This window comes from Macaca mulatta, chromosome 13, assembly GCF_049350105.2.
Source record: "Macaca mulatta isolate MMU2019108-1 chromosome 13, T2T-MMU8v2.0, whole genome shotgun sequence".
Taxonomy (NCBI): Eukaryota; Metazoa; Chordata; class Mammalia; order Primates; family Cercopithecidae; genus Macaca; species Macaca mulatta.
In genome coordinates this window covers 55,161,554-55,189,390 of record NC_133418.1, presented here as the reverse complement: position 1 = coordinate 55,189,390, position 27,837 = coordinate 55,161,554, and the positions used below count along the sequence as shown (strand labels likewise).

Here is a 27,837-nt window from a genome sequence, read left to right as displayed (position 1 = left end):
TGGTGCATACTTCTGGTCCCAGCTACTTGGGAGGCTGAAACAGGAGGATCACTTGAGCCCAGTGATCATACACTAAACTATGATACATACATAGTTTATACATTGAACTATCATTGTGCCAGTGCACTCCAGCCTGGGTGACAGGGCAAAATTCTGTCTTTACAAAAAAGAAAAAAAAAAAAAATATATATATATATATATAGCAAGAAGACTAAAAAAAAAAAACCACACACAACAAAATCCTGTGACTGAAACAAAACAAACAACTTCTAAGACTGAGTTACCTGAGGATGATGATGTATTTCCTATAATGACCATGTATTATCTTTTTTTTCTATAAAAATACATTTTTGGTTGGTTGTTTTTAGAAAAAGCTGTCCTCTAAACTTGAGGCTTGTTAAGAAGGCGACCCTCCAAGAAGGACCCGAAGCACACTAGCACCAATCAATGAACCGAATTATGTGAGGGGAAAACTTCCTTTGTCTCTGGTGTAAAACCAGGGCCAGGACTAGGGTAAGAGGAATGAGGCACTTGCTAGGGGCACAAAATTTAGAAAGGTGATGAAAAAACTTAGTAGTCCAGAAAAATACTATTTTACTGCAATATTTTTAAAAAATTGAAATTAGGGCAAATAAAATCCAAAATAAACAAATTTCAATTTTTTTTTTTTTTTTTTTGAGACAGAGTTTCACTCTTGTTGCCCAGGTTGGAGTACAGTGGCGTGATCTCAGCTCACTGCAACCTCCGCCCACGGATTCAGGCGATTCTCCTGCCTCAGCCTCCCAAGTAGCTGGGATTACAGGCACGCGCCAACACGTCAGGTTAATTTTTGTAATTTTAGTAGAGACGGGGTTTTGCTACATTGGCCAGGCTGGTCTCGAACTCTTGACCTCAGGTGATCCACCCACCTCAGCCTCTCAAAGTGCTAGGATTATAGGCATGAGCCACCGTGCCCAGCCACAAATTTCAAATTTTTAAATAAAGACAGGATCAGTATTTCAGTATTGATTTTTCTTTTTGCCTCAGGCTCCAATATGGCTGGGCTCAGCACAGTTACTGATCCTGTCTTTGTTTTAAATTCTGATACTTTGTTCATGGAAGACTTTTTGCATTAATCTGTTTCTTGCTTACTGTAATCCTGATGGGCTGATTTCCTAGAAAATGTTTCTACCCCTCCATCATGGTGAGCGCAGTGGGGCGCACCAATGCCTGTCTGCTCTAATGCCAGCCCTAAACAGGAACAAAAGAAGAATGAAAGTAGCCCGGAGAGGGGAATAGCCTGGTCTAGAGAAACCCACACACTCTCTCAGGCCCTGCCAGACCACAACTCCTACAAAACCCTCCTCAATCTCCACTAGCCCAAGCGCTCTCCCCCAGTGACTTTCTGGGATTAAAATAGAAAAATCCATTAAGAAAATATACAATATATAATGATTGACAACCCCTCCCTAACCACAAGGGGAGTGATAGTCTTTAACAGAATACTATTTTAAGATACATATATGTTAACAATTATGCTTAAGGTTTTTTTTTTTAACTTTTATTTTAGGTTTGGGGGTACATGTGAAGGTTTATTAATTATGTAGGTAAACTCATGTCACAAGGGTTTGTTCTACAGATTATTTCATCACCCAGGTACTAAGCCCAGTACCCAATAGTTATCTTTTCTGTTCCTCTCCCTCCTCCCATCCTCCACCCTCAAGTAGACCCCAGTGTCTGCTGTTTCCTTCTTGGTGTTCCTAAGTCCTCATCATTTAGCTCCCACTTATAAGTGAGAACATGCAGTATTTGATTTTCTGTTCCTGCATTAGCTTTATGCTTGAGTTTCAATGGAGGTATAAACATATAAGCATTCCAAAAACAAGTGAATCAGAGTAAATTAAAATGATTAGCTCAATTAACCATGCTTATGAGAGGTTTACCAAAGTCTAGGTCCACCTGGTGGCATTTCCGTACATGCCTAGAAAAAAATGGCCTCTAGAGCCTCATTTCTACAAGATCAAATAAATGACCATGGAAGTGTCTCCACCTTAGACAGTGGTCTGAAAAACTGCTCTGGTAACAACACAAATATAATCCAAATATAAAGAGGAAGAAACATACAGGCAATATAATTCTCCATGGCATTAAGACCACATGGCCTAGTGCCTACCAGACCTTCACATCTTCCAGCTACTTTACAGCACATCTGTTTAGGACACATCCAAAAATAGCACTATTGAGATTCAGCTCTGCGCCAAGTACTTTCACATGCATTATCTAATTGCATCCTCATGACAAGCCTGTGAGGCGAGTATTATTACACCAGTCCTGCCGAGGGGGAACCAACTGCAGGTTCACTCTGAGCAGCAGAACCTCCGTCTTCTGCCCAAAATCTGGTTGTTTGCCCAGTGCTCTTGGCCTGTGCCTAGCCGGCTCATTTCTTAAAGCCCACCGACAAAAGGATCCTCCAGCATGTTCTACCCATCACTCATCAGAGACTCAAGGCCCAGTTTACCAATAAGGAAAATGAGACACCACATGGCAAGAAATTCACCTGACTTTCCACTGTCTGATCTCTGACGCCACGTACTTAAGAGGCGGCACTGTGCCATCCTGAGGAACTAGACTACTCTGTAGAATTTACTCCCCCACTGTGAGGGAGAAATGGTGCCCTAACACTCATTCCAGGTGAAACCTCCCCTCTACCCTCCATGACAGGCAGAGCTGAGTGGCAATATGGGAGAGTGCCAAGAACTACTGGTACACAGTGGAGATCATTTCCCAGACCAGGCTGTGGTAGGGATTTCGGCTACAAAGATTGAGTTACATTCTTTCCCTCCTGGCCCTAACCCCTACTCTTGTCCTTTGTACTTGTCTCAACAGCTGGAAGCAGGGTGCAGCCTACACTGTGCCAAAACAGGAGACCAGGGCAAGATCTCTTTTAATCCTCACTCACCACAACTGTCCCACAGAAGGCAGGAGGGACTCAGACCAAGAGCCAGCACATTCCCATGGGGGCTAGCACTGTAGGTTGGGGAGGGAGCAGGGATGGTGGAGATGGTGGACTTATTCTTAAATTCTATTTATTTTCACCATTCCTGGGTATTCCTTTCACCTTCATCTTCACTAAGGCACTCTAAGAAATTCAGTCTCCCAAGACAATGTGGTCTGAGGTGGAAGGAAGGGCCAGAGGTGGAGAAGAGGAAGAATTCATTGCATTCTCCACCCTCTTCCCTCCCTCAGGCTGTAAAAGGAAACAGGGCCACCTCACCTCTCAGCTTTCAAGCAGTAATTAATTACTACAAGTCCAGGGCTTTAGATGAAGTGAAAAATGGTTAGCATTAGACAAAATCAGATCTTGCACACATCCCGATAGGGTTATATTAGTAAGAAGACGTGATGGGGGTGCGGAAAATGTTTTCAGTGAAATATAGAATAGAAAGATGCCTTTAGGCTTTTCTCTGAATGCTGAATAGTAAGAGATGCTGACTGTGGTCAGACCCTGCTTCATGGCAATTAGTGATTCAATCCTAAGGAAACCTGAGAGTCCGATGCTGAGCACATCAACAACCTGGCTCAGACTAGAGTTCAAATGCAATGAGATCTCGCTTGCAGGTGCACCACCTCCTCCCCAACTCCCACTGATCTATACAGCACAGCTATCCACTTTTTTATCTGAAGCTATTTTCAGGGTCAAAAATGCCATTTAAAAATCTCTGAACACTGAGAGGAGCCACCATTCCTCTCTTTCCACCACCCCAATCTACCAACACTCTCAGGTCCTAAAACGTCCCAAATCCCTCAATGTTTACATTCCCCGCTTCTGAGTCTCCTGTATCTGAAGCCCAGCATGGCTTCCCCTCCTGTCTCTAGGGCCCATCACTCCCCGTTTAGGGACTTCACTCCCTGAAGAAACTGTTCCCTCTCTACTGCCTTTCTCCCACTAGTGTTTAAACAAGCTTCAAGTCTCTCTGATCATAAAAAGAAACAAAAATATCTTCACCTCTTTCTTGATCCAACTAGCTACCACCCCTTTCCTCTCTTTCACAAACAGACATTTCAACCTGTCTATTCTCTCACTCTCTCCACATTCAGAAACCTCTCATGAAGTAGATTCTGCCCTCTCCAAGGCCCAGGACCTCCATGTGGCTCAATCAAGTGGATGGTTTTCAGACAGTACCTTGTGTGACAGCTACTGAGCACTTTTCACTAGTGACATTCTTGAATCACTCTTTCTAGCCAGGCCTGGTGGCTCATGCCTATAATCCCAGTACTTTGGGAGGCCGAGGTGGGAGAACTGCTTGAGCCCAGAGGTTGAGACTAGCCTGGGCAACATGGAAAGACCCCATCTCTACAAACAATACAAAAATTAGCTGGGTGTGATGGTGCATGCCTAGAGACCCAGCTACTTAGGAGACTGAGATGGGAGGATTGCTTGAGCCCGGGAGGTGGAGGTTGAAGTGAGCTGAGACTGTGCCACTGCACTCCAGCCTGGATGACAGAGCCAGACCATGTCTAAAATAAAGAATTTTAAAAACCACTCTTTCCTTTGGGCTTCCAAAGAAAAGGACATGACATGCTCAGTATTTCCCTACATCTCTGTCTACTTCTTGATCTCCTTTAGAATTGTTCGTCTTCTTCCTGTTCCTTAATTGCCAGTGTTTCCTCAGTGTTCAGTCCTGAGTCATCTCTGTTCACTCTATAAATGCGCCCTGGCTGATTTCACCCATTAGGCATTTAAATATCCTTTAATTACATTCATAATATTGACAACTATCTCCAGAGGTCCAGACCCATATATTTGACTTTCTCAATTAAGTTGATAAACATTTCCACTTGTAATTTTCACAGGCACCCCAAACTCAACATGTTTAAAACTGAAATCAAACCCCATGTGTCCCCTCTACACATAACTCCCAAACCTCCCTTTCTGGGCTCCCCAGTGCTGTGACTACCATCTACCCCATTTCCTGTCTTCAGCAACTCCATCTCCCCAATATCCAACTAACAACCAAACCTTGATGATTTGTCTCCATCTCTCTCAAGTCTGCTAACTTCTGCCCATACTCATAGCCATTGGCTTATTTCAGATCCTCCTCATTTTTCTCCTAGACTACTAGAATTTCTTAGTGTACTTTCAGAACAGAAACCTTTGGTGGGGATCTGTGCAACTCAATGATCCACCTTTCTCTGGACATCCCCTCTCCTCCACCAGTTATGTTTGTACTAAAGAATACCCTTTCCCCATCCTTGCCAGACTTCATGGGACCATCATGGACATCTGATCCACACTGGGAAACTCAGATTCTCTCCTGGAAAAGTGGAATTTGGTATAAGTATGTGCAGACAACTTAAACTACAGCAAGTGAAAAGTGGGAGCTGTATGGAAACCAAACAGAGCCATAGGAATATTGAACAGAGAAAGCCTATCTGCAGAAAAAAGAAGACCAAAGCAGAAGCAGAAAAAAAAACCAGAGATGAGACAGAGAGAAACATTCCTGATGGCCTTTTTCTTCCTAATTTCAGACCCTTGGCAAGGGTTGGTAGCACTTTTTCTTCAGGTTCCATTAGAGACATCCACCAACTTGTCTTTTTCACATTTCCCTTTTTATTTCAGCTCGTTTAAGTAGGTAACTGTTACGTGCCCACAGAGTGTCTTGGTTAATACATTTGAATCCACTCACTTCTTCTCACTTGATCTCAATCCTCCCATCTATAAAACCAGAAGACTGAATTACATGAACTCTATGAAGGCTTTAATGCATTACATTCTTTAAGCAGAGTTTGTGTGCTTTTTCTATATTCAGTCTAATATGCAAAATGATGGTCACCACCAGGCCAAGGACAGTCAGATGCATATTTAGGGTTGCGTTTTTTTTTACAAGTTTTTAAACTATGCAAGTTTACAAGCAAATTAATAAACATGATTTTTTTTTTACAGAAGTACATATAATACATGCTTTATATATTACTTAATAAGTAACTTATGAATTTATCTAGAGCCTGTTGAGAGGACAAAAGGTTTTGTTTTTAAATTTTATTTATTTATTTATTTATTTATTGAGACGGAGTCTCACTCTGTCTCCCAGGCTGGAGTGCAGTGGCACGATCTCAGCTCACTGCAACCTTCACCTCCTGGGTTCAAGCAATTCTCCTGCCTCAGCTTCCTGAGTAGCTGGGATTACAGGCACATGCCACCACACCCAGCTAATTTTTTTTTTTTTTTTTTTTTTTTTTTTTTTTTTTTTTTTTTTTTGAGGCGGAGTCTTGCTCTGTCGCCCAGGCTGGAGTGCAGTGGCCGGATCTCAGCTCACTGCAAGCTCCGCCTCCCGGGTTCCCGCCATTCTCCTGCCTCAGCCTCCCGTGTAGCTGGGACTACAGGCGCCGCCACCACGCCCGGCTAATTTTTTGTATTTTTAGTAGAGACGGGGTTTCACTGTGTTAGCCAGGATGGTCTCGATCTCCTGACCTCGTGATCCGCCCGTCTCGGCCTCCCAAAGTGCTGGGATTACAGGCTTGAGCCACCGCGCCCGGCCTCGCTAATTTTTGTATTTTTAGTAGAGACGGGGTTTCACCATGTTGGCTTCTGACCTCATGATCCACCCACCTCAGCCTCCCAAAGTGCTGGGATTACAGGAGTGAGCCACCGTGTCCAGCCAGTTTTTTTTTTTTTTTTTAACTGTGCACTACAATCAGTGTGGCATTGTAGAGTGAATGTATTTTTTTTTTTTTTTTTTGCAATAAGGATGAATAGTGAAAAGTATTCTCTAAATGTCTGAAAATGGCTCATTTGAAAATGGACTGGCCCACCTGCAGAGTGTCAAATGAGATTGCTAAATTGCAGAGCAATGTTTTAATTCAGAGCTTCAAAAAAGGGAGTAATTTAAAAATGTACATTTATGATAACAGGTTGAAAACTGACACAAAACACTTTCTTTATGTTAAAAACAGATCTTTCCTGGGCTGGGCATGGTGGGTCATGCCTATAATTCCAGCACTTTGGGAGGTCGAAGTGGGAAGATCACTTGAGCCCAGGAATTTGAGACTAGCCTGGGCAACACAGCGAGACCCAGTCTCTACAAAATAATTTTTTAAAAACGTAGCCAGGCATGGTGGTGTGCATCTGTGGTCCTAGCTACTCAGAAGGCTGTGGTGGGAGGATCGCTTGAGCCCAGGTGGTTGAAGCTGCAGTGAGCCATGATTGCGCCACTGCATTCCAGACTGGGTGACAGAGTGCCCTGTCTTAAAAAAAAAAGTGCATTTTTGAAGATAAATCAGTGTTGTGTGAAAAAACACTTTTTTAAAGATAAATTTTGGCTTTTGCATTTTGTAAAATTCATAAGCTACTTATATTAAGTATCTAATTTACAAAGTACGTATTACATCACTGATAAAGTACTTAGTAAATAAATAGCTAAATGCTGATAGAGTCTGATTCAGCAAGCCCGAGTGGGGCCCTGGATCTATTTTTTACAAAAGCCTCACAGACAACAGAGATCATCTGCCAGTTTGAGGAACCACTGTCCCAGGATGGGGAAATATTTCAGATCTCTTTGAAATAAGAAGTAGAAACTGCAGTATACTGAGAACACTTAGAATAGAATCAGAGTATCTCCATACATGAAGAACCTCCGTGTGTGCGTATTTGTGCACACGCGTGTGTGTGTGCACGCACGCACGCATGCACAAGACTAAATTAAATAAACCCTACCAGTGGTTTGGGGGTGGGAGAGGTGGTGAGGAAGTTCACCCATGCTGGCTCTTTTGGTCTAGGGAAGGAAGCCAATGACTTTGCAAATTCCTATTCCTCTAAAAAGACCTGCCACTGGGGGGTGGGGGTGGAATATCATAACCCACATTGTAAACGGCTATTCAAGATCCTACAGAGAAACCTCTTGCTAGCTCTCTGCTCAAGCTAAAGTTTGAACGTTAAAAAAAATCAAGTGAAAGACACAAGGTTAGTCCAGGCTCCACAAATGGTGTCCAACAAGAAGTGTTGGTCAAAGGGAAGAGAAGAGACAGACTCAGATGTGGAAATAAAATTTTCTGTTCCAAAGTCATTGCAAACTTACAGAAAGAATGCTGATGTCTAGCATCTCAAAACTCTTCCCTGGAGCTCTGAGGACTCTGTTGCTGGAAGTTAAGACACCAGTGAGAGCCCCATATTACCCCTACAGGGTTATATCTGTAGACGGTACAGTTACACCCACCGTGATCATGTGTAACTGCCACAGCCACAGAACTCCTGGCAGCAATTCAAATAAAATTCCACGTGAGAGATACCAAAAGGCAACAGAAAGAACCATCAGGAGTCAGGAGGCCTAGTTGTAGTCCGAGTTCCACAAATAACAAGCTATGACCTTGAGCAAGTCACTACACTTCACTGGCCCTCAGTTTCCTTATTTATAAAGTAAAAGTGAGGGACATAAATATCTCACCTTTGGAGCTGGATATTTCCCACATTTTGGTGATTCTTCAGGGATACAAAATATACCAAACAACCTCCGAAATTCTATACAGGGATTTGAATTACGAATTCTTTAAAAGACAACATTGCTGTCATACTGGAGGGTGGTGGTGAGCAGAGGACGGAAGTAAATTAAAAGAAGCTCCCTGACAGGTGGGAAGTAGAGGCAGGAATTAGCAAAGCATTACTTCCTTGAGGATATTCACTCTTTATGCTCCAATCACTCTGATCTCCCTAATATAGGCACATTTTTGAAACCTGAAGGCAAAGAGATTTTCTGTTAAAGATTCTCTGAGTGTTCAGGAAGTTTAATAATTTCCTTGAAAGTCACTCCTTGTATGTCTACTGTACAAGCAGTGCAAGCAGTGTGTCCACATCCTCCTGGGTCTCAGCCTCATGGCTGACAGTCCAAAGAGCCCGTTCAGCATTAGAGCTATACCCTTAGTGGGACCAAAGACTCACTCTTTTCAGCTGCCACTTTCTTGACACGTGTACAATTTTTCCATCTGATTCTTGACCCTGAGTCAAGAGGCAACTCATTAGGTGCCCAGAGCATTGCAGTTTGTGTTTCTATTCTAAGTTGACTTCGTTCCACTTTTTCAAGTTTCTGGATATTTTTTCAAGATACAGATCTTCATCCACTGCACAAAACGTCCACTTAAAAAAATAAAGCAATTTCTTACTCTTTCTCCTGAATGGAAAAAAAAAATGTCTTAGTTGTCTCTCCAGGTAAACCTGGGGTCTTAGCCATGTTCTGACAGCCAGCTTCACCTGACCACCCTTCCCTAGTAAGGAACCTCTTCTACAGACTAATTAACCTTCTACACTGCTCTCCAAGCTAATGGGGAACGTCTGCTTGGAGCCCTCCATGGCTGCTTCATCTCCCTTCCCAAAAAACCCACCTGCCTCCTTCAAGAAAGGCCCTAATGATTCTGGTATAGCTACCTTCTCTCCCTACCCTCTTTAACAATCTAGCATCTTCCTTAAAAAACACAATCAGGGAATCCTAACCAGGCAGGCGTGACTCCTAAGCAGATGGCAGGCCTCATAATTAGGTCATTACATAATACCTCTTCTCTAACTAGCTTCTTTCCACCTCATTCCAAGACTCTGGGTTGATGAGCTTTACACTGTGGTTACTTTAATTATAATTCGCTCTTGGGAACTCGGTAATACCATGTTTTGATAAAAGAAAAGAAACAGGGTAAGACTATACGAAAGTCAGAGTCAGAAGGTTGCTTTCAGCTTCAGTTTTGAAGAGTCCAGACTTGTACAGGTAACTTTTTCTCTTGGTGCCTCGGTTTCCCAACTTGTTTCAAGTTGGGAACTTGACTCAAGCCCATCCCCAGTTGCACTGGTTCTAATACAGGACTCAAGTGTAAATGTTAGATCACATGACATGATTTCTAAGGGACACTACATCACATTTAGGTGTCAGGTCAGGCTCTTGGTGACTCACCATTGAACTAGATTGCACAAGGTGGTGTCCTCACGCACACAGGCAGCGGCTGGTCTCAGTAAGATCCCAGGTCAGCATCAAGTCTTTGAACTCCCTCAACCTTCAACCCCAGGCACTCAGAGACCTCGATGACTCACCAAGAAATCTAAAGCCTTCCACCTCACTTCCAATGCAGCATCCCCATTCTGGTCTCCCTCCTTCTCCTGGAGCTATCCACACTCTAAAAATCACTGTTTCCTTTGCCCAACTACTACACTGCCATTCTTACCAATCTGTTTTTAGGGATCCTGGGTCTCATACCTGTCTCATATCTGTACGAATAGTCTACAGTGAACAAAAGTCATCTACATACATGTTCCCATTTCCTGATCACAATAAACCCAAGTTATCATTTTGTAGATTCAAAAACTGAGATCCAGGTAAGTGTTATCCAAAAAAACGACATTAAAAACTCAAGCTTTAACTGAGGATTATAAAAAGAGACTATTCTATGAAAAGGAGAGATCCATGATCTCCAACTGGCATAACATATAATGAGAGATATTCTTTTTTAAATTATTTTTTGTAGAGATGGGGTCTCACTTTGTTGCCCAGGCTGGTTTCAAATCCCTGGCTTCAAGCAATCCTCCTAGCCCGGCCTCCCAAAGTACTGGGACTACAGGTGTGAGCCACTGCGCCCAGCCTGGAGGTATTCTTAAGCTAGAGGTCCATGTCCCCACACCACCTCTGACTCCCCAAGGACCTCTGGTTAACATTTATGTTTGGTCACTGAGTTTTCCAAGTTCTGACACTGGACTGGGATAGTGGTTAGGTCGGCCCGTGGTTCCAATGGGCTGGCCTAGGAGCTTGGTGCCTGCCATCACTGCAATTCTCAGACTCCAATACCTAACACTACCCTCCTCTCTAGAGTCCTGTATCTCTCCTGCATCGTTAGAGGCAAGCCTTGAGTTCTAAAACTACTGAAAAATACCAGAAACCAAATTTATGAATCACTTACCCAAAAAATATGTTTGGACTAGATCAAAAGTTTTACATACAATGTGGCATATGGTACTAGGAAAAGAGGATGACCTTTCAGAAGGTAGGTTCCAGGGTTTGATTTCTAGCAATGATGTTTGTTTACATAAGCTTGAGAAAGCCACTTAACATCTAGAAGCCTCAGTTATTATCCATAGTTTACAGATGTACAAACTTTCTCCCCCAAAGCTATTGAAAAGCACCAAAGAAAAAAATATACAAAAGTGGGCCTAGCACAGTGCTGGGCAAACACCACTTCCCTCCACCTTCCCTCTGGCACCACCCTCTGCCTGATTGGGAAAAACTCCGAAAAATATGCAGTCTACAAGAACACTGTGAGATGAACCAGAGGATTATGAACTCATTAAAAAGAAAACCAAAGAGATCAGGGTGACCACCAGTGGGGCAGGTTTTGTCCAAGCACTACATTTCTAAAATAATCATTATGCAGCTTTTTCAGGCCTTTTCCAGGTGAGATGCTTAAAAATGAACTGAGAACAAAGCACTCAACTGAAAAGTTGTGGGCCTATGAACCTAAGGCAAAGTGGGTAGTTGAATACCAGGCTGGTAATGAGGCAGAAAGGCAGGCAGGGGACTTTTGGCACAAGGGAACCATGGGCTTTGGAGACAACTTACCACAGTGTTAAGAGGAACCATTTACAGAGCTTCAGGATCTCAAAGAGGGCCTGGCAATGATAATATTCAAAAGGCTTAAAAACACAAAAGACATCAGGAAACCTGGGTTCCAATTGTGGCTCTTCATTAACCAGCTCTGTGATCTAAGGCTAAAAACTCTTCAAAGACAAGGAAAGTATTTTTCTTTGCATTTTCTGAATCACCTAGAATAACAAAGTCAATGCTGGGTAACTACTGAATGAAGGAGTGTCTGGCTTCTGAGATCTCTGGGCCTTAGTTTCCTCTCCTATATCACAAAAGAGTTGGAAAGATTATCTCCAGGGCCACTCCCAGGCTCATGTTCATTCCATTGTTCTCATTCCATTGAGAAACACAGACAAGTTTCTCAATCCTAACAGCACATCAGAATCACCTTGGAAGTTTTTAAAAAGATAATTCTCCAGTTTCCCAGCTGGAACCTACTGAGATTCAAAATCCTGAGGGTGGTGGATTTGTTGGGGGGGGGGGTGGTTTAAAATCTGCACAGGTGAGCCTAATAGGCAGCTAGCTGTGAGAACCAATGCACCATGCTTTCAAATGCTTCAAGGAACAAAGGACTTGAGGCTGGGTCCTTCTTCCATATCTCCTGCCTTTCTGCCCAAATCAGCAGTCTTCATTTTCTTTTTCTTTTCTTTTTTTTTTTTTTTTTTGAGACACAGTCTCGCTCTGTCGCCCAGGCTGGAGTGCAGTGGCACGACCTCGGCTCACTGCAAGCTTTGCCTCCCAGGTTCACGCCATTCTCCTGCCTCAGTCTCCCAATAGCTGGGACTACAGGCACCCGCCACCGCGCTGGCTAATTTTTTGTACTTTTAGTAGAGGTGGGGTTTCACTGTGCTCTCGATCTCCTGACCTCGTGATCCACCCGCCTCAGCCTCCCAAAGTGCTGGGATTACAGGTGTGAGCCACCACACCCGGCCAGCAGCCTTCATTTTCTAAAGTAAACCTGCCTCATTTCTTTTCCTTAAAAAAAAAAAAAAAAAAAAGACTTAAAGAGACGGTCTTGTTCTGTTGCCCAGGGTGAATGAAGTACAGTGGTATGATGACAGCTCGCTGCAGCCTCAACCTCCTGGGCTCAAGCAATCCTTCCATCTCAGCCTCCCGAATAGCTGGGACTACAGGGGCTTGCCACCATGCTCGGCTAATATATATATAATATGTATAATATATTATACATAATATATATATTATATATATTACATATATAAGTATATATTTATGTTATATATATATATATTTTTTTTTGAGATGTTGTTTCACTCTTGTTGCCCAGGCTGGAGTGCAGTGGCGGGATCTCGGCTCACTGCAACCTCTGCCTGTTGGATTCAAGTGATTCTCCTGCCTCAGCCTCCCAAGTAGCTGGGATTACAGGGGCACACCACCAGGCCCAGCTAATTTTTGTATTTTTAGTAGAGACGGGGTTTCACCATGTTAGCCAGACTGGTCTTGAACTCCTTGACCTCAGGTGATTGACCTGCCTCGGCCTCCCAAAGTGCTGGGATTACAGGTGTGAGCCACCATGCCCAGTCGCCCAGCTAATATTTTTAAAATTTTTTGTAGAGACAGAGTTTTACTGTGTTGCTCAGGCTGGTCTTGAATTCCTGGGCTCAAGTGATCTTCCTGCCTTGGCCTCCCAAAATGTTGGAGTTACAAGCATGAGCCACCGTGCCTGGCCTCATTTCTTTTTTCTTTTTTTAAAAGTTTCTGTAGAGACAAGGTCTCACTATGTTGTCCAGGCTGGTCTTGAACCCCTGGCCTCAAGCGATCCTCCTACCTCAGCCTCCCCAAAGTGCTGGGATTACAGGCATGTGCTACCATGCCCAGTCAAACCTGCCTTATTTCTAAGGAGCAAGACTTTGGAGTTAGATAAGGGTTCAAATCCCAAAGCCAACACTCCATAGTAACGTGACCTGAGTTCACATATAAAATGAACAACCATCCCCTGTTCCACAGAGTCAAGATTATGTGAGACAGCATCATAAAGCATCCGGCACACATCCAAACACAGAGGCTCTTAACAAATGTTCATCGCTATCTCCTCCACTCCCTAAGTAAGGCCCTTTCCTAAGTGAGGCCCATCAGGTGGGTACCTGACATCACCTGCACCTTCAGAAAAACTCTAGTTATGGGAACTTTTGCTGATATAGGACACGCTCCACTTTCAGTATTTGTCATGGACATCAGTTTCCCCATCCCTTATAGTAAGAAAGAAGAGAAAACCCATTCTTTTAACTAAGAACTCCCTCTCTGTTATAACCATTTGTTTCAGCAATAGGTGGCTTCAGGTGATGCAGGTATCCAGAAATCCTACCCTCCAAATGATCAAAGCAGGCCTAGTCCTGGATGCCTGTGACTTCTGAGTGTTTCTGAAACCATCTGTGGGTGCTGAGCCAATTGCATCATTTTGTTACTCCTCAGTTCTTACATTTGTTTTATACTTGCTACCACAGCTACATGATTTTTTTTTTTTTTGCTTTTTTTAATGGAGGTTTTTAAGATGTCTGCTTTAAACAGGCTAGTGTTATTGAGTTCCTCTGCATTATTTATTTTTATCCAATGGCACACGTGATCTGTGGATCAAGGTTTACTATTGTTAGGACTATCCCAGTACATTATGTAGGAGAATATTTTATAAAGAGCTCAATCTGGATCCTCTACAGAATAAATGAAAGAACTGCTACCAAAAAGGCAGCCTCTGATTTTCAAAAGAACTTCCGTTGCTTTTTAGATGCCTTTTAGAAAAGAAGGAATCCATCTTGAGAGATATATAAACAATATGCTCACATGGTTCACAGGAAGTCAGTCTTCTTTCAGAGCCTGATCACAAGGCCATGACTAGTGTCAGCTGGGGTTAAAGATCAAAGTTCAGGTGAGAAACCAGAGTTTTCACTGAATCCCTTGGTCAGAGACGTGGCTGACTGGAGAGGAGTTGCACAGTCCTTAGACCAGGAAACAAGGTGGCACTAGGTGGAGATGGGTCAAAGTCAGGAAATAAACTGAACAGAGTTCCAGAAAAGCAGTGGAGCATATACAGGACAAAGCTGAAAATATAATGATTGGACTCTGAAATCAGGTAGCAGTCAAGCAACGAGGCAGAGAGTCAAGACCTAGAAAGATCAGCAGGAAAAGGAGTCCTAGGGGCTGTGAACAGAATAGATGCAACACTGCAACTCAAAGAAAGTAAAAGAGTATTGGGGCCAGGCGCAGTGGCTCAAGCCTGTAATCCCAGCACTTTGAGAGGCCAAGGTGGGCAAATCACCGGAGGTCAGGAGTTCGACACCAGCCTGACCAATATGAGGAAGCCCCCGTCTCTATTAAAAATACAAAAATTAGCTGAGCGTGGTGGCGCATGCGTGTAATCCCAGCTACTCGGGAGGCTGAGACAGGAGAATCTCTTGAACCCGGGAGGAGGAGGTTGCAGTGAGCCGAGATAGTGCCACTGCACTCCAGCCTTGGCAACAAAGCAAGACTCCGTCTCAAAAAAAAAGTAAAAGAAAAAGAAAGTAAAGGGGTATTGGGTCCGAAAAGCTGATGGAAGTATCCTGAAAGCAGGGAGCAATCCCTAGGAATGATATTCCTTGAGCGTTCAGGTATAGATAACAGAGCACCTGGAGTAGGGGTCGGGCACAGGGAAGTGAGCAGCTCCTACTTTGTTTTAAGGTAGCTCCATTTTATCTCCACAGAAGAAAGTCAAGCAAGATAATAAAAAAGAGAACACGGTCCAACTGGTTCTGATTAAAAAAAAAAAAAAAAATCATAGAAGCTAGCTCTGCCAGGCCAGGGAATAAGTCAAAAAACCTCTGAATGGCTCTGCTCACTAGGGACAACCAGCAATGGAAGCCAGACGGGAAGATAAGCTGGGAGCTTCGCTGTCACTGTATGAGCTCAGGTAAAAACAAGACTCAATCCTCTTCCTCCAGCAGAGCACATCATGTCATTCTCTACAGTCTCCACACACTAGACAAGGCGCATTAACGTCCTAGTCACTTCGGTACATATCAGAAACGTGAAAAAAGAGGCCAACTGGAGCCTGCCCCTAAACCACCCAGTTTTCATTGGTATTATGACAAAGCCCTCTCCGTAGCAGCAGAAATGCTGAGGACGTTGGGGGCTTTGGTTAGCAAAGATGCCTGAGAACAGAAGACAGCACACATTCCAAGAAAGCTACACAGAGAAACTGTTTTGATCAGTCTGTACACCCACCCCCAGACTGCCATTCCGCAGTGCCTGTCCTTCCTGGAGGACAGAGCCAGGGCAGGAGTGATTCAGCATAAGCCATCCCCACTAACCTTGTACACAGCCTACTTAATATAGCAGGTTTAGATGTCTCAATACTTTAACTGGCAACACTGAGATTCTGCATATTGCAGATATAGGAGCAAATCAAAAACCATTTTTAGATTTGCACAATTTTTCTAGTTAGGATTCCCAATATCAATACATACTATCTTTGGCTTAACCATCTACTAACTGGAAAAGTCTCAACTTCTCTAGAGCTTCATTTTCACAGTTGTAAAATGGGAATAAGTATATCCTAACAATCTTAAAATTAGTAGGAAAATCAAATGAAAGAAATCATGAGAGATTTAATATGGCAATAAAATGTACTGTCTCTTCCAATCTCCATTCCCACTTCCCCAAAACACAAACTTTATTGGAGTGATAAGACATGAGACATTGTGAAAAAATATAAGCCTACATTAAGCACCTACTATGGAAAGATTAATGTTAGCTGGATTGGTAGGGAAAGGTGTTTTTGGGAATAGATTTCAGATGATTTCTGAAAGACTGGTAAGATTGGAAAAGGCAAATCTCTTTTCTAGGTCCATATTGTATGGAGCATTTATTTAAACTGTAGTTAGAATATCTACAGTTAAGGAGTTAACATTATAAATATCACCACAGTCACTCTCTATGACTTTTAGAAATACAGAGATTTAGGCACAAAATGGAGAAAGAACTCAATTCAAAAGGTCACAACAGCAAAGAAGAAAATGAAGCCCAGTTCAGCACCCAAGCTCAACAGGAGCATGAAATAACTGGTGATCAGTCAAAACCAGTAAGGTCTACTGATCAACACCACTGTGACCCTACCCAAGAGATTTACCATATGCCACCAAGGCATGGAAGTATCATTCCTACAAACCATGGTAAACCAGGGAAAGAGAAATCAGACTATGTTGCAGGATGAAGTCTTCATAAAAGACTCATAAATCACTTTATTCTGGAGCCAAAGGGGTTAAAGTTGGTTCTATATATATACATATATATATATATATTTTGTTTGTTTGTTTGAGACGGAGTCTTGCTCTGTCACCCAGGCTGGAGTGCAATGGTGTGATCTCGGCTCACTGCAACCTCTGCCTCCTGGGTTCAAGCGATTCTCCTGCCTCAGCCTCCTGAGTAGCTGGGATTACAGGCGCACACCACTAAGGCCTGGCTAATTTTCGTATTTTTTTTTTTTTTTTTTTTGAGACGGAGTCTCTCGCCCAGGCTGGAGTGCTGTGACCGGATCTCAGCTCACTGCAAGCTCTGCCTCCCGGGTTCCCGCCATTCTCCTGCCTCAGCCTCCCGAGTAGCTGGGACTACAGGCGCCCGCTACCACGCCCGGCTAGTTTTTTGTATTTTTTAGTAGAGACGGGGTTTCACCATTTTGGTCAGGCTGGTCTCGATCTCCTGACCTCGTGATCCACCTGCTTCAGCCTCCCAAAGTGCTGGGACTACATGCATGAGCCACTGAGCCCAGCCTGTTCTCTATTTCAAACCACAAAGACCACAGCCAGTTTAATGGAGCTTAAATTGCAAAGTTGGAACAAGATGTCACCAAGGCATCTGCTGACAATTTTCCTAACATTTTTATTAGTAACTCCCAGTTACCCTCTCCTGGTTCTTCTAGTCCACAGAGAGGTCAATAAGAGCAAATGAGGAAGTGAAGAAGAAGAACCAAGATCTTTTGTTGCAGTTTGGAATCCAAAACTGCAACAAAAGGAAGACTGCTCCAAATTCCCAGTTTCTCCAATGTCTAGACTAGAATACAATCTTCAAGAAATGGTCTACTTGAGTATTCCACTCAGCCAACGACTGATCTCTTGTCCTGCCAGTGTTTCTTATTGGGTATTGCCTCAACCCACTTTAAGGTTTATCATACCACTGCTTCTCAAGAGAGGCTAGTTTTGGCCCAAAGAGGGCAAGGGGCAATATGTGGAGACATTTTTGGTTGTCACAACTGGGGAGACAAGGGGTGCTGCTGGCATCAAGTGGGCAGAGGTCAAGGGATGCCCATAACCTAATAATGCACAGGACAGTGCCTCACAACAGCGGTCTATTTAATAAAAATGTTTGCAACTTCTGATTTAAGTGTCGAAAATAAAACTGTAAAACTATTAAAAGAAAATTACAACTGTACTATAACTTTGGAGGTAGAGACGGTTTTCTATAAACATAACATGAAAAGAGTAACCAAAAATTTGATTCATTTCTTCCTCATTAAAATGTGAAACTTCTCTGTGGCAAATAAAACAAAACCCACAAAGTTAGCGGCAACTGAAAAAAAGTTTCAACATCAAAAATGTTACACAAAATTCAATAAAGTTCTACCCTGAGATTCACAGTTCTACCCTGAGAATCACAGATTTGGCTTATGATAATTGGATTCATTTAACATCTCTTCTTCAAATTATGAGGCATTTCTTCACATTCATGAAGACTTAATGAATTTTGTACACTCCATGAACAAGTGAGCATCTTAAGGCTCATCATGCCTGTGTACTGAACAGTTACTGTGTTAAGTTCTTCTCTTACAGAACCAGTGGTTTGCTAGTTTATAAGCCTGAATAACTTTATGCATCACATTCCCTAAAATGAATTTTCTCATTGACTTTAGTTTCTACTGCGGTTTGCATTTTTAGTATTAAAGACTAAATTACATAAACATTAATTTAAAAGAATTATAACATCAAATACTGGCAAGAGTATAGTGAAATAGAAGTGTGCTTTGATAATATACATTGGAAGCATTCAGAAAGTAGACATCCATTGATCCAACAATTATTTTGGGACTCTGATGAAATATAGAAGTATGTATATTTAAAGATGCTTTATGCAGTGTTAATAACCAAAGTTGGAAACCTAAATATTTAGCACTAGGAAATTGACTAACTAGATTATGGTATATCCATGCAGCCTTAAAATAAACATGTATACTCAGTGATACGGAAAAATGTTCACAACATATTATTGAGTTTTAAAAAACAGGCTTTACAAAATAGTTAAGAGGGTATACTTTTTATTGTGTATTTTTACCCAAGTAAATTTTTTTTTAAATAAAAAAGCAGGCTTCATGTTCTCACACATAAATTTGGTATATATGTTATATAACATGTATTTTATATAATATGCAAATATATCTTATTATATACTATCTTTATACATAGAAAAGGGCTGAAGAGCTAAATACCATACCAACGTGCCACAAGTAATTAAATCTATGGGTGATATGAGCAGTTTTACATATTTTTTCTTTCATGTTTCTAAATATTTACAATTAATGTGAATTAGTTGCAGTAAAAGTTTTCAAGATAAGCTACTATTTACATCTCAATGCTCCAAACTGCATACTGGATAAAATTCCACCTTTTCTAGTTAACTGGAGAAATCGTTGCAAACATTTATTACCCGTTTTTCACTCAATGCTGGGATGCCTCAGAGGCTACCAGGGTATACAATGCTGCTTCCCTCACTCATTAGGTAGCTCCAGACTGTAATTCTTTTAACTCCTCCGCCAGCTTTAATATTTCTGTCTTTGACCTTAGTGGCTCTTGCCATTGTTCACTACTGTCAGGTTGGTGTCCTTCTCCATTTTAATGTATTGCTTTTAATTCAACAGTAAATCAAAAGTATAAGAACTCATTAATAAAAATGAGAAAGAAAAAAAGACTGAGGGAGGGGACAGGGTCTCTCCTAAGGTACAAGTTGGAATCGGCTTTTGTGAGCACTTTCTACCGCCCCCAAATTTTTCTTTGGGAAGGGGAGGGGACGTAGTGGTATATCTCTAAATTCAAAGCGAGGTTTTAGCACAATTGTTCAACTGTCTCCACCGTAACACATACATCCAAAGACATTCAAAAATAAGACATATGCCCATGGACATCTGGCGCCCACGTAAGGTCTTTAGTTCAAGCAGGAGGATCCTGTGGACTGTGTGTAGCCCCTTAGGGCAAGAGCTGTACCTCCACATAATTCTTTGTAACTCAAGAAAACTTACTGAAATTTGAAGGACAGTCATGTTATCATGAGGATAACTTTGAACTTACTTTTTTATTTATATGAATGAATTTCAAAATAAATGATTTGCAATTCAGTGCTTTATACTTAACCACATGACAGAGGTGTGTGGTAACACATAGCAGAGAGCCATGTTTTCATGGTTACTACTGCCAGGAATGTGGCTATTGAAGAAATAGAACACTACTATGTCTAATTTCCACAGGCCGAAAGTGAGGCCTCTTGTACCAAACAGTAAGCCAGGTTGTGAATGCAAAGAAAATGTTCTTGAAGGAATTTTTTCTAAGTGAATATAAACTCAAGATTTTATTGTCTTCATAATAAAAGAAAAGGTAACACTTAGAACTGGACCGCTTAGCCCTTTCTCTTCTTATCTCCTCCCAGTTCAGAATGTTTGCCTCTTTTAATAGCCAGCATTCTCTCAGATCTGCAGTTGGGCTCAACACACTCAAGCCTTAGCACAATCTTCTTTGTAGTTTTAGCCTTTTTCCAGAAAATCAGCTTAGTTTGCCCACCATAGCACTGTGCTTCCTGTAATAATGCTGCTTTCCCTGGGCATACAGAGAATCCTTGCCCTTCTTTACTATGTCACTTTGTGGGGTTAGTGCTTGCCACACTTCTTACAAAAGTCCAGCGGGTTTTAGGAACGTTCACCACGTTTGCGTGAGCATTATCAGCATGGAAAAAGTTAGGATTTTGTTTCTTTTTGTTTTGTTTGTTTTTGAGATAGAGTTTCACTCTGTTGCCCAGGCTGGAGTGCAGTGGTGTGACCGTGGCTCACTGCAACCTCTGCTTCCTGGGTTCAAGCGATTCTCCTGCCTCAGCCTCCTGAGTAGCTGGGATTACAGGCACGCACCACCACACCTGGCTAGTTGTTTTTGTATTTTTAGTAGAGACGGGGTTTCACCAAGTTGGCTAGGCTAGTCTCGAACTCCTGACCTCAAATGAACCATCCACCACGGCCTCCCAAAGTGTTGGGATTACAGGCATGAGCCACCATACCCAGCCTCTTGAAGGAAATTTGAAGAGCTACATGAATGATATGGATAAAGTTTTAGTGTGCTGGATATAAGATCAAACCAGCCAAAACATTCTCTTAAGCCAAAGTCTAATCTAGAGCTAGGCACTACTAACTCTCTTCAATTCTATAAGGCTGAGGAGGTAAGGAAGCTCCAGAAGAAGTCTGAAGCCAGCAGAGGTTGGTTAATGAGGTTTAAGGCAAGAAGTCATCTCTATTACATAAAAGTGCAAGGTGAGGCAGCAAATGCTGATGTAGTTGTAGCAAGTTATCCATAAGATCTAGATAAGACCATTGATGAAGGTGGCTTCACTAAACAACAGATTCTCAACAGAGATGAAAAGCCTTATATTGAAAGAAGATGCCGTCTAAGACTTTCATAGCTAGAGAGGAGAAGTCAGTGCCTGGCTTCAAACCTGAGAAGGTCAGGCTGATGCTCTTGTTAGGAACTAATGCACCTGGTGACTTTAGGTTAAAGCCAGTGCTCATTGGCCAGTCTGAAAATCCTAGGACACTTAAGAGTTATGTTAAATCTATTCTGCCTGTGCTCTATAAATGGAACAACAAGGCCTGGATGACAGCACATCTGTTTACAGAATGGTTAACTGAATAATTTAAGCCCACTGTAGACTTACTACTCAGGAAAAAAAAAAATTCCTTGCAAAACATTACTGCTCCTTGACAATGCACCTAGTCATCCAAGAGCTCTGATGGAGATGCACAAGGAGATTAACGTTTTCATACCTGCTAACACAACATACATTCTGTAGCTCACGGATCAAGGAGTAATTTTGACTTTCTTTTTTTTTTTTTTGAGACAAAATCTCACTCTGTTGTACAGGCTGGAGTACAGTGGCATAGTCTTGGCTCACTGAGACCTCGGCCTCCCGGCTGCAAGCAATTCTCCCCACCTCAGCCTCCCCAGTAGCTGGGATTACAGGCAGCTGCCACCACGCCCAGCTAATTTTTGTATTTTTACTACAGACAGGATTTCGCTATGTTGGCCAGGCTGGTCTTGAACTCCTGACCTCAGGTGATCCGCCCACCTTAGCCTCCCAAAGTGCTGGAATTACAGGCGTGGGCCACCATGCCTAGGGAATTTTGACTTTCAAGTATTATTATTTAAGAAATACATTTCATAAGGCAATAGCTGCCACAGACAAGAGATTCCTCTGATGGATCTGGGCAAAGTAAATTTAAAACCTTCTGGAAAGGACTCACCATCTTAGATATCACTAGGACCATTCATGCTTTTCTGGAGCATGGCAGGAGCTGAGCCACCAAACCTCAGGGAGTGGGCCTCTGTGACTAGCAGTTCCCTGCTCAGGTGAATGCTGGAGGAGCCTGGTGGGGCCGTGGGCGATGCGGAAGAATGCTGGGGTATGTGGTGGTGAGTCCAGGCTGAAGCTGCTTGTTGGCCACCTTGTCTTGTCCCAGGGTGCACTCTCTGCCTTCCATTGCCCACAGGAGTGGCTGGGGGCTTTTGCCATGGTGGCGGGGGAGTAGAAGGTGAGGGTGTTACCAGTGCCTGTGTTTAGGAGGTGGCTGTTTTGTTAGGAAAAGCTACTACAAAGGGAAATATTACCAAATTGTGTCTTTTTTTTTTTTTCTGTTTTCACTGTGTTCACAGCAAATCTGAGTGTTTTACTTAAAGCGTGGAATACAGAAAACAACAAAAAACTTCAGCTAGTGCTTTAATCTCATCTGAAATTCTACAGGTGTGTGTTTTATAAGGAGTATATGGCAGAATTTTAAGCCAATCTGAGATTCTCTGTTTTTTGGTAGCATTATTTTTGAAAACTACATACTGCTAAATGTTCAACTGGTGAAACTGAAAGTATTTCATTGACAGGAAATTAATCAAGAGGAAGAACCTGCAGCTCGCACGCTTCTGAGCTGCTGTGGATGGCTCCGGCTCTCTGGACAGCCCCAGCTCCCTGGACAGCCCTTCCAAATAGGATGTCACAAGGATCCCTCACATGGGGTCTCCTGTTGCTATTGCTTCTGAGTTTCCTTGTGATGTGTTACCTCAGCCTTCCCCCACTACAATGTGACAGAACATGTAAACTGGATGTGCTTCTGGAGTATGAGACAATTTACAGACAATACCTTCGCTTTGCATTTTGAGAGCATTCAAACTGCTCTCATCAAAACCCATTTCTGTACCCAGTGCAATGGCTCATGCCTGTAATCCCAACACTTTGGGAGGCTAAGGCAGGAGGATCACTTGAACTCAGGAGTTCGAGACCAGTCTGGGCAACAGAGGGAGATCCCATCTCTACCAAAAAAAAAAAAAATTTTTTTTTTTTTTTTAAAACAGCCAGGCATGGTGGCATGCGCCACTAGTCCCAGCTACTCGCTGGGAGGATCGCTTGGGCCCAGAAGGTCAAGGCTGCAGTGAGCCATGATCATGCCACACTGTACTCCAGCCTGGGCGACAGAGTGAGATCCTGTCTCAAAATCAACCAACCAACCAACCAACCATTTCTCGTCATCCCAGTAACCTCCCATCCCTCAAATATGAAAGCCACGCAGGCCACTGGAGTTACTTGAGATGAAAAAAAAAAGTGTTGGTGGAGATAAGAGAGTCTTACGTTATATCTGAAAGGGAAAACAAAATGTTAGCACTGTGCTTAGAGGGTGAACACCTTCTTTATGGTGACATAATGCAACCAGATGTTTTGGATACATATAATAACATGACCTTGAAAATCATTATGGTATTCAGGTGGGTAACTGAGTTTTGCCCCAATGCCAAGTACATCCTGAATACAGACACTGATGTTTCCATCAATATTTGAAATTTAGTAAAGTATCCTGTAAACTGAAACCAGAGAACTTTTTCACAGGTTATCCTCTAAGTAACCATTATTCCTACAGATGATTTCACCAAAAACCCCATATTTTATACCAGAAGTATCCTTTCATGGTGTCCCTCCATACTGCAGTATGTCGGGTTATATAATGTCCAGAGGTTTGGTGCCAAGGATCTATAAATGATGAATCACGTAAAACCCATTAAGTTTGAAGACGTTTATGTTGGGATCTGTTTGAATTTCTTAAAAGTGGGTATTTATACTCCAGGTTCTCACTCTAGTGCCCAGGCTGGAGTGCAGTGGTGTGATTTCAGCTCACCGCAACGTCTGCCTCCTGGGTTCAAGTGATCCTCCCACCTCAGCCTCCCGAGTAGCTGGGACTGCAGGTGCACACCACCATACCCAGATAATTTTTGTATTTTTTGTTGAGACTGGGGTCCTGCTATGTTGCCCAGGCTGGTCTCAAACTCCTGAGCTCAAGCGATCCACTTGCCTCAGCCTCCCAAAGTGCTGGGATTATAGGTGTGAGCCGCTACGTCCCACCCCTTTTCTTTTTATGTATAGTTGATGTGGATGTCTGTCAACTCAGATGTGTGATTGCAGCCCATGACTTTTCTTTCAAGGAGATCATCACTTTTTGGTAGATTATGCTAAGGAACATCACATGCCATTATTAACTTCACATTCTACCAAAAGCCTGGAGAAGGACATGACACTTTGTGGAAAGTGTTAAAGTTGTGGAAAATTCATGGAGAGGTCCATGTGCTAGCTTACACTGAACTGAAACTCATGAAGAACCCATAAACTAGAAACTGGAGGATTAAGGTAGGATTTATTTTGACAAAATTCAAGTCAGGCTCTTTAAAGATGATATTCAAAAGAATTAAATATAAAGTAATTGGTGGGTTTTACTAATGAAACTAATAAGACCAAACAATTTGAACATGTCCATAGACTAGAATTTCTTAAAAGTGACAGTGAATTATAAGCTCATTAGTCCATAATAAGAAAGCAATGTAGAGTTTTATTGAACAATCTAGTCACTTAATCTTGTGTATAACTTATGTGGATTACTAATTAAAAAATATATATAGTTCTGTGTAAGAAAAAAAAACTTCACTGAAATTATATCAAACAAAATTTCATCTGTTTTTGGTCATTTAGAAGGTCCTTCACGATGTTGCAGTATTTCAGAGTTATCAACTATTATTCAATATTACCTCAAACTTTCTGGGTCTGTAAATGTTATGACAGTTTCAATACCATATAAATAGAATAGCAAATCACTCTTTACATCTGATGCTTTTCCAGTATTTCACTGATTATTATTGATAGTTCCATTAATGTAAAGTCTTAGGTTGTTATTGTGTGTCAGTAATCTCTTGGACTTTGTTAAATATTTTACTGTGGTAATAGAGAATTAAAGCAAGAAAAGCCTTAATTATTGCCTTGTTTTTTAAAATATAGTCTGCAGCGTGTGTGTGTGTGTTTGTTGTTGTTGTTTTGAAACGGGGTCTCACTCTGTCACCAAGGCTGGAGTGCAGTGGTATGATTACGGCTCACTGCAGCCTTGACCTCCCAGGTGCAATCGGTCCTCCCACCTCAGCCTCCTGAATAGTTGGAACTACAAGTGTATGCCACCACATCCAGCTAATTTTTTTTTTGTAGAGACAGAGTCTCACTATGTTGCCCAGGCTGGTCTTGAACTCCTGGGCTCAAGGGATCCTCCCTCCTTGGCCTCCCAAAGTGCTAGGATTACAGGCATGAGCCACTGGGTCCAGCCTCCCCAATGTTTTTAGATGTCACTGTCTCATTTTTCCACCTGGAAATTAGGAATAATATAGAACACCAGGCAGTATGTTTCCTTTTGGAAAGCACTTTGAAGACAAAAAAGAAAGGAGAGACTCCGATGGCTAGAATATTATGAATATTCCAGGATTGAGTTGGAAAGAGAAGACTGAAGATCAAAGTTGCATTCTTAACCTGTCTCAGTTTTTTCATACTAACAATCAGTTTGTGAATAAAGAGGAAAAAAGGAAAAAGGAAAAAAAATTCATGATTCATGAGAAGTCAAAATACCAACATTAATAGGAGTTTGGAAGAAGCTGATTCCAACTCTCATGGATGACTTTGAGGGGTTCAGGACTTCAGCAGAGGAAGTAACAACAACTACAGATGTGGTGAAAATAGCAAGAGAACTAGAATTAGACGTGGAGCCTGAAGATGTGACTGAATTGTCGCAATCTCATGATCAAACTTGAACGGATGGAAGTGGCTTCTTATGGATGGCAAAAAAAGTGGTTTCTTGGGGTGAATCTACTCCTCATTGTGATGCTGTGAACATTGTTGAAATGGCAACAAAGGATTTAGAATTACATCAACTTAGCTGATAAAGCAGCAGCAGAGTTTGGGAGGGATGACTCCAATTTTAAAGAAGCTACTGTGGGTAAAATGCTATCAAACAGCATCAAAAACTCCAGACAACTCTTCCTCTTCTTCATGAAAGGAGGAGTTAATGGATGTGGAAAACTTCATTGTTGTCCTATTTTAAGAAACTGTCACAGTCACGCCAACTTTCAGCAACCACCACCTTGGTCAGTCAGCAGTTATCAACATCAAGGCAAGACCCTCCACCAGCAAAAAGATTACGACTCACTGAAGGCTCAGATGATTGTTAGCCTATTTAGCAATAAAGTATGTTTAAATTCAGGCATGTACATTTTTTAGACTTAACACTTAGTAGGCTTAAAACACTTAGTAGACTATAGTACAGTGTAAATATAACTTTTATATGCACTGGGAAACCAAAAAATGTGTGTGACTCGCTTTACTGTGACATTTGCTTTATTGCAGGGGTCTGGAACCCTGCAATAGCTAAAGTGTGCCCAAGTATACCACTGGGTGTTTTTAACATTTCTTCATATTATACACAGTTCTGGACTCTCTGACATATTAAAAACTGCTTGTGTGACTCATACAACTGCAGCCTTAGCATTGATAGCATAAGCTGTGTAACTGGGCTCAGTAGAGAGTTGTCTGATAAGATGAGTCTGTAGCCAGAAGCAATGCTTGTTTATAGGTGATTCAGCACACAGGCAGTTTATTGGGACTCTAACTGACAGCATCTTAGAGGCAAAGACAAAGGATGAAAGAGCCAAAGATAGAACAGAGCCATCGGCCAAAGCCCCAAGGGGCACTTATGACCAGAATAAACTGGGTGGACCCATCTTGAGCCCTGGGTGACCAAAATAGGAGCCCAAGGGTTACAAGCTACAGCCAATCACTATTCTCAAGAGTATGACTAGATTTCAGTTAACCTTTGCAAAGACAAAACCCAAAGACCGTAAGTAGTGAGTTAAAAAAAAAAAAAAAATTGGCTTATCTGCCTAAATGGACCGAATGGTTCACTTTCTCTTGGCTTCATTCTAGCTCCAAGGGGTAGAGTCTATTCACTTTGCACGTCTCAGTTTGTTGCTTCAAATGGATGGACATTAACATTAGGACATGAAAGTTTGGTAAGGAACAGGATTTATATACAAAGTATCACCCTAAAAATTACTTACTGATTACAAAGTGAAAAATAGTAACTTAACAGTGGAGAAGGCTGGCAGATACCAGTTAACTAGATGATTTAGGTTGGTTATCAGTGATGGGACAAGTAGGCATCAGGACCTCTTGTTATGATGCACCTAGAAAGACACATCATTGCAGTATCCCAGTCAAAAACACATACCTTAAATCTAAGCACAGGGAACAGCAAAATCACTCAAATTAAGGAACATCCTATAAAGTAGAATTGGCCTGTACACTAAAAATGTCAAGGTCATGAAAGACAACGTAAGATTAAGGAGCTGTTCCAGATTAAAAGAGATTTAAAAGACATGACAACTAAATACAATGTTTGATCCTAGATTAAATCCTGAACTGAGGGAAAATGTTTTTCTTTTGCTACAATGGACATGACTGGGACAATTAGTAAAATTTGAATAAGCAGATAACAGTTTATATCAAAGTTAATATCCTGATTGTGACATCTATACTTTGTTTTTTATTTAGATTTTTTTAAAGGAAATATACACTAAAATGTTTATATTATATACTGTAAATAATTGTAAAGGGATAT

The 27,837-nt window shown here is 41.9% G+C and overlaps 1 protein-coding gene and 1 pseudogene across 32 annotated transcripts in view; one reads left to right on the top strand and one right to left on the bottom strand.

The window, feature by feature from the left end:
- Window positions 1-27,837, bottom strand: part of AAK1 (AP2 associated kinase 1) — a 224,695-nt gene that overhangs the window by 118,133 nt on the left and 78,725 nt on the right. The window lies entirely within an intron of this gene.
- On the top strand, window positions 23,499-27,374 carry LOC144333757 (UDP-GalNAc:beta-1,3-N-acetylgalactosaminyltransferase 1-like; annotated as a pseudogene). The gene has a single exon (XR_013402749.1). The product of XR_013402749.1 is annotated as a UDP-GalNAc:beta-1,3-N-acetylgalactosaminyltransferase 1-like (transcript).